We start from the raw sequence: 14,406 nt of genomic DNA on the forward strand, positions 1-14,406 counted from the left end.
GGTGTAATATTTAAAGTGTAGTAAATAAGACTGCTAGTCATGATCCCCTAAATTTATTTCATGACCTACTAAGAATTGTGAACTACAGTTTGAAAAACATTGGTTTATAGATATCAAAAATGGGCAATTTGGTTAAATATATGTCAGTATGATCAGAATATATGCAGCTATTAAATATAATGTGGTAGAACTGTATATTGGCCTTGAAAGGTGTTGACCATATATAGGTAACTAAAAAATTTACTAGAATTGCCCCATTTTGAAAGGACAACAACAAAAATATATGCATATACATACAGAGAAAAAACATACGGACAAGTAAGTGCCAATATATTAACAGAGGCTATAGTCCATTTGTCTTTAGCTTAAACCTTACTTCCAATTTTTTGCCATTATAAGTAATACTATGATTACTACCTTTATGAAAAAAATGTTTTCCAAATTTCAGATGATACCCTTAGGATAGGTTTGTAGAATAACGTTAATAAACACTTTTAAAGCTACATCCCAAAATTGTTTTCTAAAAGGGTTGGAGCAATTTTCATTTCTGCCCACAATGTATGAATGGCCATTTCCTTGTATCCTGACTCATATTAGAAATCTCATTTTTAAAAAGGAATAAATACAAAATTTAAAAAAAAATTTGCTCTTCTGATAGGTTAACAGTTGTCACTATTGTTTTATGTCTTTCTATTTCCAGTGAGGTTAAACACTTTTCCATATGTTAGTCATTTGTATTTCCTCTTTTGTGTATTGTTGCAAATGCTTTCTGCCTGGACTATTTCCTTTTGAGTGATGATTACCTTGATGCAACTTTTTTCACTCCTAAAGAATATATTATTATATAATCTCATATCAAAACTCAGTCTAAAATTTTCTTCTGTCTAAGGTCCTATCTTATAAAATGAAGAAAAAAAATTTTTTAAAGATTTCTTTATTGGGAGAGACAGAGAAAGTGCAGGGGGGGAGGGGCAGAGGGAAAGAAAAAGAAAGAGGGAGTCCTAAGCAGGCTCCATGCTGAGTGCAGGGGCAGGCTCGATCTCGAGACCCTGAGATCACAACCTGAGCCTGAACCAAGAGCCGACGCTTAACCAACTATGCCACCCAGGTGCCCCTAAAATAAAGAAAACTTCTAAGATATCTAAGGAACTCTATGCCCTACAAAATTATTGTAACCATTCATTGCCAAAGACATTTTTTATCTACACTTGATACTTCAAATATAATGACTTTTAAATTTCCTTTCCTCCCTCCTCTAAATATGCCCGAGAAGAAATTTTAATTAATATGATGGGATATTAAGAAATTTTATTTATACAGCATAAAATTATCTTCTGAACAACACCGAATAAATAAAATTATTTAGGGGAAAAAACGTGTCCAACAGACCTAAAAAAATAAAATAAGCTTACTGGGCTGGAACTAATTCTTGGTCTATTTTCAGCAATCAACAGAGCTATCGTGGAACTTTCAGGACACACACACCTGTAGTGCCATGGGGAAGGCAGTCATTATTTTATTTTCATGAGTCAGGTATTTTATTAGGTAAAAGATCAATGTTTTTCAAACTGTGAGTGGGTTAGGAAATCAGTTAAGTGGGTCAGACTGGCTTTTTTTTTTTTTTTAATGAAATAGAATGGAAGGGAAAAGAAAAGGAAAAAAAAAAGCATCACCTGTAATAAAGGTAGATATTACTTCACGTGATGTGCCAAGTCACTACGTCAAATGCGTCCCTGCTATGGGCTATGGTCAAATGGGTTTAAAAGCACAGGACTTCAGAGAATATCCAGGGTTCTTCTCATTTAAAAAAAAAAAAATCATTAACTCCATCCTTACCCCGACAATTACTCTTCACTAACATTAGTCTTTAGTAACTTATATTTGTTTTAAAGAGGATTATTCATTTACTGCTACCATATGCTAGGCATTGTTCTAGGCACTGAGGATACAGTGGTAGTAAACGGAGATCTCTGTTCACACAGAGATCCCCTAGAATAGGAAGACACAAGATGTACAGCGTCAGGTGGTTCTATAAGCACCATGAAAAGCAGGAGGGTTAAGAGAGGGCAAGTGATGCAGGTACGATCTCAGATAGGATGTTGTGAGAAGGCACACTGAGGAGGCGACGTTGGAACAGAGCTCAACATTTAACTTTTTAATCGAGCATTTTCAATGTTATTTTAAATTCAAATGAACATCTTAATAAATAATAGTGAACACTTGTTGAGATTTAAGGTATATGAACTATTTAATGCCCTATCATGATGTTGAGCTTTTTGTTCATTTATATTTTTAATAATTTGCTGAACAAATACTTATTCCGTGCCTGCGGAGGCTGGTCTTTGTATTGGGCCCTGGGGATTGAACTGAGAAAAAGATAAACCTAGTTTCTGCTCTTGGAAGTGTCCAGTCTACTGGGGCATTCAAAATTGGGAAATAGGCAAAGACAATCACAATGTGATAAGTATATGATGGGGGAGTACAGGTGGCAATTCCCTTCTTAGGGGATCAGGGAAGGCTTCCTAAAGGAATGATGAGCAAGCTGAGGTATAAAGCATGAAATAAAATGACCCTAACTTCCAAATTTTTGGATTCACCTTCATTTAAAATCGTAGCTGAGACGATCGACATTTCAGTGGTGCTAAACGAGAAACTTCATGTTGTGGCAGAAGGTGCTTTTAACTTCACATAGCACCAGGTTAGTTACTACCCTCTGTTTGAAAACATACAGAAGAAGGTTAGAGAATGTTTACACACCTGTTCCCAGTAAAGGTAGATCTATAATGATTCTTTATCTTGTGATCATAAAGCTAGGTTTCTCCTTGTTTACTAAGAAGGGCAAAGAGTGCTCCTGGAACACTCAGAGGTGTGTTTTTATAGGTGAGCTGTTGATTCATTACCTGGAGACTGTGAATGTTTGTCCTGCAGAACGGCATTCTACATGTTCGACTGCTGCTGCCGAGAATCCTGTGTCTTCACCTGATGTAGTAAACTGTTTGTCATCCGAGGCTAAACTAGTTCGCCAGCCTTGTGATAATGAACCAGTAAAGACCTCGCGGAGGCTGATAGAATGAACTCAACCAGTATAAGAAGGCTGTTGGTTTTCTTGGCATAAGGAAAATACCTGAAGCTTTTTCTCCTTGCATTGATTATGCAAAAAAATAAATAAATAGGTGAGGCTAACCTAGTTAATTTTAAGCACAACCCCAAATCTCATTCTGACAGAAGTGGAGCGTCAGATGGAACGAGGGTCCAGTGCCCCGGATCAAGGGAACTGAACACAGGAAGGGCTGCAGGCCGGTGCAAGCAAGTCTGTTTCAGAAAATGAAAGTGGTTCAGATGCAGAGCTTCTGCGGGAAGATGGCAGGCTGAGTAGGTGCGTGTGATTTCCCTCCCAACCCAAACGTCACCTACTATGGCAATACCCTCCCAAAATGGCTTCTCATAACCACCGCCACCTGTTTTATCCAAAGCATTTATCGCTCTCTAAAATACTATATAATATTTTACCCATTTATCTTCTGCTCCCTCATTAGAATGTAATTAGCTCATAGAGAACAGGACTTTTGTCTATTCTGCTTATTAACAGCCCCAACTAAGAATGCGAGACTAAAAACTGTTTGGAAGTTCAAGAAAGAGGCTTAGTAATTTTGATCTTCACTCTAGGTCCAGGGTAATATGGGTGGATTATTTGCTGACACTTTCCTCCCCATCCTCTACCCCCCATATTAGTATTTTTAAGTATTTCCCTTTGGACTGTAAGAAGAGCCTTACAATCTCCTACCTGGAGGGTAAGGTCTGGAAAACTGTCCCATTCTGGGAGCTGAGTGCGGACAGAGGTCCGGGAATTTCTACATTTAATGTTTTTGGTTTTGTTTTTATCAACTTTTCCACATTGGTTTGTAGACTTGTGGGAGCAGGTCTCTGTCCAAATTGGCTCAGCTCAAGAAATAGATGCAAAAAGCTGATTATCCATCTTCTTTCTTTCCATTTCATGCTTTAAACTTCTGCTAGGTTTCTTCAACAGTCTCTCTCTGGTCCCATTTATCAATACAAATATTAAGATGTGTCTGTTCACTTCCCTTAAGTCTTTAACATGCTTCTTGTGGATCTGTCACCTGACACTTTCTCACTCATTCTTCCTTGTTCTACCCGCCAATGAGTCACACCTTCTCTTCTTATTTATTTCCTTTACACAAAGCAAGCAGAAGCCTCATACAGGACTGAAGCCACATATATTTCTGATCAAAGAGGATGAGGTGGAAGGAAAAGGAAGCAAGGGAACTAATTGGAAGGCCAGGAGCTCCCTAACACAGCGCATTCAGGATGTTTATAGAAAGTTCATGGATTTCCTTAACTCTACCACATGCATATAAATGTTCCAGCTGAGTTTACATGAACTTGATGAACTTCATTTTTCCATGAAGTCACATTGGCAAGAAAAACAGTCTTCAAAATCAAGTCCTTCTTTGCTAAACCTTCTATTAATTCTGCTGCTACCACATGCAAATGAGCTGCAAAGACAAGTCAAGATCACCATTTAGACAGCATTTATCAATGGAGACCCTGAAACTCTCAAATGATGTTACCTTTCTCCAACAGTAGTGATACTTTACCTAATGATGGCTTGACTCGCTTTTTTTTAACATAGCAGCCAAACCACAAATTTGCTATTGGTAACAATGGAGAAATGTTATTCAGTAAAATTCTTTTTGGGGAGAACACTGTGCTTGTTTTGAAGCAATGTCTTGGTAAGGTCTTTTGGGAATATAAAGCGAAGACTAGCAACCCAAGTATCCATCAATGGATGAATGGATAAATAAAATGTAGCATGTACATAGAATGGAATATTATTCAGCCTTAAAAAAGAAAGGCAATTCGGACACATGCTATGACATGGATGAACTTTGAGGGCACTGTACTAGGTTAAATAAGCCAGTCACAAAAAGACAAATACACAAATACTCTATGATTCCACTCATATAAGGTACCTAGGGTAATCAAATTCATTGAGATAGAAAGTAGAATGAAGAACCAAGGGTTAGAATGGGGGGAAATGAGATATTTTTAATGGGTAAAGAGTTTCCGTTTTGCAAGATGAAAAACTTCGGGAGATTAGTTGCACCATGATGTGAATATACTTGACGCTACTGAACTGTAGACTTAAATATGGCTATGATGGTAAATTTTATGTTATACGTATTTTACCACAACTAAAAATATCTTGAAAACCTATTAAAAAGACCATGAGATACAATAGTGAAAATAATCTAACATTTTAAAGGTTTACAATTTAAGTATACTTATGATGGCGTTCTAGCTTATACAGTTGTTTTTAAAATAACAACATATAATACAAATTTTTGAAAGACTATATTTACATTCTTTTTCTCATAAATCTTCCTGTCCTCCTCACACTTTTGTACCCCAGTCCTCCTGACCACTGTCCCACAGCATTCTATTTGATAATGGCTGGATCAATCCAGTAAGTTGAAATTAACAAACTCTCCTAATTTTTGCTAAGGATGATAATTCCCAATACTAAGTTGCAGAGCCTCTACTTAAGTCAAGATAAGTAGGCCAAAAAAGGATAGATAGATAGATTGATTGATTGATTTCCTATATATTTTCTATATACTTTCTCACTGGCAACCTAAGTCCACAACCTTGGGCCTAGAAATCTGTGTTTTTTAAATGGTCCCAAAGTATTTATGATGATCAGCCAGGTCTGGGAACTACCAGACTAGAGGGGAAGCATTAAAATATTTTCATGAACAAGTAAATATTTGGGAGTAATACTCTAAAGTGATTTTGAAGCTCTTACTAAAATTCTAAGTTTAAATTAGAAGACTTGTCAGGAGAAACCCTTACACTAGCAAATTGTTTTAAAATTCTATTTTCTCTTACTTGAACATCACAATTACAGAAACAACTTGATTTCCCTCCCTCAGTTGTTACAGGTTATAGCATGCTTACCCAAAAGTGTGTTATTCTTCTTACCTGTGCTGCACACAGGGAAAGGTAGGTTCAGAGCTTCCTGGGCTCAAGACCTATGTGGTCACTGAGGGGTCCATACTTAGAAAGCCCCATGCTGGGCCTAATGCTCTGCTGTTGCCATCTTGAAATTCTTTTTGTGTTTTAAGTTTTAATTTTAATTCCAGTTAGTTAACATACAGTGCTATATTCGTTTCAGGTATACAATATAGTGATTCAACAATTCCATATGACACCTGGTACTCATCACAACAAGTGTACTCCTTAATCCCCATCACCTATTTCACCCATCCCCCCTCCTACCTCCCCTTTGGTATCATTAGTTTGTTCTCTATAGTTAAGAGTCTATTTCTTGGTTTCTCTCTCTCTCTCTCTCTCTCTCTCTCTTTCTTTCTCTCTTTCCTTTTGCTCATTTGTTTTGTTTCCTAAATTCCACATATGAGTAAAATCATAGGTATTTGTCTTATTCTGACTCATTTCACCTAGCGTTATATTCTCTGGCTCCAGCCATGTCATTGCAAATGGCATGATTTCATTCTTTTTATGGCTGAGTAATATTCCATTATATATATCACATCTTCTTTATCCAATCAGCAATCAATGGACAGTTGGGCTGCTTCCAAATCTTGGCTATCGTAAATAATGCTGCTATAAACAGGGGTGCATGTACCCCTTTGATTTTTGTATTCTTTGAGTAAGTACCCAGCAGTGTGATTGCTGGATTGCCATCTTGCATTTTTTTTTTAAATTCTTAATAATTTTTTAACAAGGGGCCCCACATTTTATTTATTTATTTATTTATTTATTTATTTATTTGAGAGAGAGAGAGAGAGAGCGCACAGAGAGAGAGCATGAGTAGGGTGAGGGGCAGAGGGAGAGGCAGAAGGAGACTCCCCACTGAGCAGGGAGCCCGATGCAAGGCTCAATCCCAGGACCCTGGGATCATGACCTCAGCCGAAAGCTGATGCTTAACCGACTGTGCCACCCAGGCGCCCAGGGCCCCACCTTTTCATATTGCACTAGTCCCCAGAAATTATCTAGCTGGTCTAGAACTTGGGTTACTGATTGCAAAATGTGATGCTCTAGGCTCAGTTGGGAGAAGGGTTATATGACTACAGAAGCTGGGTTGTCCCTTTTATTCGAGATTCAATGTAGCTATTTTATACAAAATTTTCATAGTGATTTTGCCATAGAGCATGGCAATACTAATACTAGAATCCACAATTTAAAGAGAACCTAGAGCACATAATAGTTACATACAAGTTTCAAACAGAAATCCACACAAAGATATAATTTTCTCATAAATATTTACAAGTTTCAAATTGCTGGATATCAGTAACTCCATTTATCTTGGTGTTTCCTTGTGAATGAAGTCTATCCAGTGTCTACATCTTATTGAGAAAAATCTGTGACGCTAATGCAGAAAGATGAATCAAGAATGCCAAAAAAAAAAAAAAAAAGTTTCCATCCTAAGCCAAAGAATGAATCACTTGTGCATTCATATGTTATAGAAAATATGATTCCTTTTTTTCCAGTTTTACAAGGCCAACACCTATCAGAAACACTAATTCTTACGGTAACTGATTTAGACTAGGCCTCAAAAGCCATACAAAGGCTCTTCGTAGAAATGAACAAAGAATGTATTTGTATGTTTATCTGGGAATTCTTGCCAGAATCCATTCCAAATCAGCAAAGTAACATTTACTTTTACATTTGTGTTTTAGGGAATTTTATAAACCCCTAAGCTAACTGATTTTTGCTTGTAGAGATATAAGCTGATATTAGGAGAGAAGACTGGGGATATGACAGAACTGAAATGTTTGTGCCTATTTATTAAGCATGATTATCCTTGCTCATCAGAAATCACCGTAAGTCAGCTTTCTCAAAAGGCAGTGACGCCCAAAGTCTGTGTTTTACTTCCTCCTATCCTTAAGTCACCTACTAATGCTGGCTCGTAAAAAGTACTCAGCAAACCCTCGCCTTACCCTCTCTCCAATTATGGCCTCTCAGGGATCAAGCTCCTCCCATCAGCTAATTTTTCACCCTTATCTGTCCTGATTGGGCAGCATCACCACGTAGCCAACTTTTCATATTCTCTCTTGAACACTTCCATTATAATTTACTTGTTCTTGGTCCCACTTTTTCTGATTTTCAGAATGAAAATAATCTAATTTCTATCTCAGTCTCATGTTTTGATGAATTAATGTATTAACAAGGTAGCATCCTATTCTCCTGTCTGTTTTGGGGTTTTATTTTTGTTTTTGTTTTTACAATAACAATATTTCAGGACAGTGGCAATGGAGTGACTATGAAAGTGGAAATTATGGCTAGGCAACTGGGAGTTTGAGATACCTCTGAGTCTCATAATTTAGATAACAACCTATGAACAGGACTGGCTTTTTGTAAAAGACACTTAATCATTTCTTTATTCAATCATCAAACATGAACTAAGGACTTAGCCTGTGCCAGGGCATACAACACTGAACAAGGTGATCAGGTCCCTATTCTCATGGAACTTACATTCTAGGCATGTTCCCCACATAAATCTATGAACAAATAATAAGGAAATATTTGGTAATGATAACCACTATGATGAAAATAGGACATGGTGCTGTGAAGAGAAGTGACCACGGGGGCATGGGCTGGGGGCTACAGCTGAGTAGTCAAAGATGGCCTGTCTGAGGAGATGACATTGAAGTTAAGACCTGAATGATAAGAAGGATGACATGGGGTGGTCTAGAAAAAGAACATGTCTGACATGTGGGAAGAGCGAATGCAAAGGCCCTAAGGTGAGAGGTAGCTCTGTGTGTTCCAGGGTATTGTGGCTAGAATGTAGGATTACCAAGGGAAATGAAGGGGGAGAGGTAGACAAGGGCCAGTTTACGTGGAGTCTGAGAGGTCAGGAGGAGTCTTTGGGTTTGATTCTAAGTGTGACTAGAAGCCACTGGAGTGTTTCAAGCAGGGGAATGACATTATGCTTATGTTTTAAAACAAAACCTTCTGGCATTTGGGTTGTGACTTGACTATAGACGCCAGAGAGGGAGCAGGGAGGGCAGTTAGGACAGAGATGACAGTGGCTCGGGTCAGGATGGGACCTGTAGAGGTGTCAGCAGCAAAGTCAGGATATACTTGGAGAAAGAGTCAACAGAATTTGCTGACATATTGCATATGGCGGTGAGGAAAGGAAAGAGAGGAGTCACGGATGATTCCTGGGTTTGAGTTTGAGTAACTGAATGTATTATAGTGTCATTTTCTGAGATGGAAAAGCTGGGGAGGGGTAGTTTGGTGGAACAGGTTGTAGGGGGAAATCAAGACTCACATCTTCAAAAAATATTGAGTGTGAGATGCCTATTAGACATCCAAGTAGAATTGTCACGTGAACATTTAGATATGTAAGTCTGGAGCACGGAGGAGAGGTCAGGGATAAAAATTTAAATTTGGGAGTCATTGGCATATAGATGGAAGTCTAAGCTATGGGGTTAGATGAGATTATCTAAAGACAGGGTAAATGGAGAAGATGAGGAGTCAAGAACACCACCGCTTAGAGGATAAGCAGAGAAATCAGCAAAGGAGCCATTGAGAAGTGGCCATTGGGGGTCTTTGGAGATCTTGACAGGGCAGTTTCAGAGTGATAGGAACAGAGAGGGGATTGAAGAAATATAGATGCATACTCCTCAAGCTTAGGCAATACCCCACAAATCTGTGCTGGTCCAGGAGCATATAATGTTCTTAATGGTTTTTTGTTTTGCTTTTTTTTTTCCCCTAAACTCTGTGGCACACAGAAAATATGCAACAAAAAAATGCTATGAAGTTTTCATTGCCACCTACATAGCTCATAAATCTTGCAATGTCCTGAAAGAACCACCAAATAGCCAGCATTAATAATTTTATGGGGTAGCTCTCCAAGACATCATGAAGGAATACCTAATAAAAGCAATTGTAAAAAGGCTAACAAAAATAGAAAACCTGACTGGGGACAATTTATGCCTGATGAATTTCTATGTGGCAATACTAACAAAGCTACCATAAACACATGGTATTGACTTCTGTGGTTAAGGCATTCACATTATAACTAATCCCCAAACTAGCAAAATATTTGTCTAGAGTTGTGACAGACTTTTTCTCTTGTCACAACGTGCTACTGAAATAGGATCTATTCCATTGAATGCAACAACTGTTTTTGTTGATGTTGCAGATGGTAAGGGGAAGGGGCTGAGATTACTGCTGAAGGAGACACAAGGATGAGTCATAAGCAGTTCCTGCCTTCCAAAAAGCTAGCAAGAACTCTCCTATCACCAGGCTGCCACCACAACAGGAGCAGGGACTGAGTCGCTTGGGATTACCATTGTAAACCAACACCTAGACATAGAAGGCGCTTGTCCTAGTCTGTTCAAGCTGTGATAACAAAATACCAAATACTGAGTCACTTAGAAACAGAAATTTCTCACAGTTCTGGAGAATGAGAAGTTAAGGGTATGGTGTCAGCAGATTTGGTGTTTGGCAAGAGCTTCCTGGTTCAGAGACAGCCATCTCCTTGCTGTATCTGCATATGGTGGAAGGGGCTACGGAGCATTGTGGGGTCTCTTTTATAAGAGCATTAACTTCATTCATGAGAGCTCCACCCTCATGACCCTCAAGTCCTTCCCAAAGACCCCACCTTTTAATATCCTCACCTTAGACTTAGGTTTTCAACATTTGAATTTTCAGGGGACACAAATGTTCAGGTATAGTGGCACTTGAGACAATAAATGAATAAATGAGTGAATTTAAAATACAGAAAGATAAGTGTATCTGGTGCATAGTAGTTGCTCAGTAACTATTTATTGAAATAGTTATTGAGCAAATAGCTTAAAATACACTACAAAATAAGTCAGAAAAACATAAACAAAGGGATGTAGGACTAGGACTGTCAGAAAAAAATTCTGAAAAGATTGTGACTCCTGAAATAGGCCTTGAAGGGGGCACCTGGCTGGCTCAGTTAGAAGAGCAAGTGACTCGGGGCGCCTGGGTGGCTCAGTCGTTGAGCGTCTGCCTTTGGCTCGGGTCATGATCCCAGGGTCCTGGGATCGAGCCCCGCATCAGGCTCCCTGCTCGGTGGGGAGCCTACTTCTCCCACTCCCCCTGTTTGTGTTCCCTCTCTTGCTGTGTCTCTCTCTGTCAAATAAATAAATAAAATCTTTAAAAAAAAAAAAAAGAAGAGCAAGTGACTCTTGATCTTGGAGTCATGAGTTTCAGCCCCATGTTGGGTGTAGAAATTACTTAAATAAAACTTTAAAAAGGGGGGTGGGATGAGAAATGTAACATTTTTTTTTTTTTAAAGATTTTATTTATTTATTTGACACAGAGAGACACAGCGAGAGAGAGAGCACAAGCAGGGGGAGTGGGAGAGGGAGAAGCAGGCCTCCCGCCGAGCAGGGAGCCCGATGCGGGGCTCGATCCCAGGACCCTGGGATCATGACCCGAGCTGAAGGCAGACGCTTAACGACTGAGCCACCCAGGCACCCCGAGAAATGTAACATTTTTGACCACATAAGGAGATCCTTTAAAGAGGAAAGAGAAAGGATATACATGCTGAAGGAGGCACTGCATTGCCCAATCCCATGAAGCATACTGCCTTGAGTTCCCATCTAACATTAAGCCAAATATTCTGTAGCAGCAATGTGTATCAGTGTCCTGGGCTGGGACTCACAGTGACAACTTGCAGAGGAAGCTTGTTTTCTATGAACTAGTACTTACCTCCCCTGACTGACTTTATCTTCTTGAGAAATAGCGGTTTTGGATGAAGATGCTCAGCCATCCGACTTCAGCTATCATGCAACCAGACCATGATGTAATACAGGTAGCAGAGCTCACGCCTCCTGTTCTCCTGACCCATCGATCTGTAAGCACAGAGGAGGTGTGCGCGGGTAGGCACAAATGGTTTGCCTTCCTACTTACTTTCATGGGGAAACATGGGCTGGCATCAAGGACAACTGCAGGACTAACACAACATGGAACCTCTGTGGAATCTTGCCTTGTCCACCCTCTTCTCAACCATTCAGGGAAGTCAAAGACCCTGGGAGGTGTGAAAGTCTATAAATAGGACAAACTGGAGGAAAGCACCTCTCTCTCTCTCTCATTCTCTCCCTCTCTTCAGCTGATGTCTCAGAAATGTCCCAGGTGTGTGTTTGGTAGAGGGGGAGAAGTGGAACCAGCTTCGTGAGTGTGGGACCTGCACCGTTACTCAGGGCTCTTGGCTTCACCGTCTTGAAATTCTTACCAGTCTGTGAACAAGGGACCTCACTTCTTCATTTTGCACTGGGCCCTACAAATTGTGTAGCCTGTCCCAGAGGCGGGAGCTGGTAAGAACTAGCCTGTAGGGAAAAGCAAGCTCAGGCCCGACTCTCACCTGGGCCTTACGCTCGTGTTTGCTGACTGGCTTCTGGTCAAGTTCTTTCTCTTCCCAAGCACACTCAATGTCAGAACAGAGGGACCTTGGGCTCACTAACCAGGATCTAAGGGAAGAGCAGGAAACAGTTCTCAACTGTTACATTCCTTTGAAGGCTTATATTTTATCCTAAAAGAAGAAAAAATATAAATATTTGCATTCTGTTCCATAATATATCTGTTGGGTATGTTTTTAAAATAAGATAGGCCTTTTCCCCCAAAATAATCTTTAAGTAAGACTGACACTTGAAGAAGATACACCCTCTTTATCACTTGTGTATAAAGGCCTTCTGCCCCTCCCCGCCAAGTAACCTCCCATGCTGTAACAACGGGGGGCACACAGGTCAAGGAGAGACCCTGCCAAGTTCCAGTTCAGCAAATACCCCTCACAGGACTCCAGTTTCCTCTCTCTCCTCACATGGCCCTCCCCGTGGCCTTCACTGGCACATTATGTAACACATGGTGTCAGGCTCCTTTTTCTCTGCTCTTCTTCCTTTTCCTCTTCTTATAAAGTCACAGTTGCTTGCTAGAACCCAACCCTAAAAGTGCTTTCTATTTCCTCTCTCAGTCTAGAGGTGCCTCACAGCCAGGCCAGTTGGCTTCTGATTAGGCCTCCTGGCTCCCAGTAAGGTTCTGCAGTTCTGGGTTCTACCCACTTCCCAGGGTCCACCCCTTTTCCCTGCTCTGGACTCAAGACCCACCGGCAGTGGGGGCTGGCAGGGCCAGCACTGGGCATATATAACCAACTCTAACAATGATGGCAGTCACGGGCTCTCAGTTATCTCTCAGGTCTGCATGCGCGGTGCCCTCTTCTCAGAATGCTTAAGGACTTCTACTTGCCCTTGGGTCGCAGTCTAAATGCTACTTCCTCTGGGAATCCTTCCTTGACATACCCCCCCCCCCCGCCTCCCACTCACCACCCAAACTAAGCCAGTCCTCCCTTACTATTCTTTCTTCCCCTTATAGGAATACTTACCACATTGTACTTACTACATTCTTGCTAACTTGCCTGCATCCCTCACTCGACCCCCAGCCTGATCAGAAAAGGGACTTGCTAGTCTTCTTCTCCATTATATTCCCCAAACCTGGCAACAAGAAAAGTGTAGGATGCTGTTGAAGCCTAGGCACTGTTAAGCGATTTTCATTTATAATCTCACAACAATTCTAGAAGGAAAGGATTAGTGTTCCCATTTAACAGATGGGAAAAGGGAGGCTCAGAGAGGTTGAATAAGTTGCCTAAGGTCACACAGCTGGAAGTGGTTCCATCAGGCTGTGAGACCTTGAAGTCTATATGCTTAACTCCCTATGTCAGTCGGAGTTCAGTCGGAGTAGAACCACCAGGAGTGATACAGAGTGAGGCATTTGTTTTAAGAATTAGACCTTGAAAGAGTCATCGCTGAAGCTCATTAAATGGTCTGTGTAAGGCTATTGCTTCTGCATCTGGTGCTGGGCCTGCAGGAAGGAAAGTAGGAGAAAGCAAGGACAGACTGGAGTCCGCGGACCCCAGGGCAACCCACGTTGGTTTCTCCCTGCCTCCAAGCCTCCCACGTCCAGGTGAGGATGACTTCCAGGAGCAGTAGGTACCTTTGTCTGGGGTAAACACACCGCACCTGGCCCTGGGGTCACAAAGGCTGAAGGAGGAGACCTGGCAGGATCTCAGGAGCTGAGGGCCCAGCTGCCGCGCCCTGCCACCCGCGTGAGTCAGCGGGGAAGCGACGATGTCTCTGAGCTGCTGCTGGTCTTCTGGTGCCCGGCCCTGCCCAGTGCAAACCTGCCTTCACTCCCTCTCTGCTCGCTTTACTGTTACAGATCACAAAATAAGATGTCCACTCCTGAAACTCAATACTTGCAACATGAATGTATCACATACCATTATGTAGTATATGAATGCCTTCAGGGATTACTTCCATGCCAAGTGCGTCCCATCATTCTTAAGTGGAGGAAGGGAGGGGTCTTTCCTGGGTCAGCTCTCTGATCTCATGTCTG

At 40.8% G+C, this 14,406-nt stretch overlaps 1 long non-coding RNA gene across 3 annotated transcripts in view; it reads right to left on the minus strand.

The window, feature by feature from the left end:
- Positions 1-1,081: 1,081 nt before the first annotated feature.
- LOC116642522 overlaps positions 1,082-14,406 on the minus strand; it is a 28,658-nt gene continuing 15,333 nt past the window's right edge. For 2 of the 3 annotated variants that reach the window (XR_004301347.1, XR_004301349.1), the window contains 4 exons: positions 13,397-13,505; positions 12,383-12,550; positions 11,731-11,873; positions 1,082-4,514 (listed from right to left, as the gene is read on the minus strand). This is a non-coding gene — a long non-coding RNA (uncharacterized LOC116642522). The remainder of the gene's footprint in view (positions 4,515-11,730; positions 11,874-12,382; positions 12,551-13,396; positions 13,506-14,406) is intronic. The other variant, XR_004301348.1, reaches the window with a different exon arrangement.

Source organism: Phoca vitulina, unplaced genomic scaffold (genome assembly GCF_004348235.1).
Source record: "Phoca vitulina isolate PV1807 unplaced genomic scaffold, GSC_HSeal_1.0 scaffold23, whole genome shotgun sequence".
NCBI lineage: Eukaryota > Metazoa > Chordata > Mammalia > Carnivora > Phocidae > Phoca > Phoca vitulina.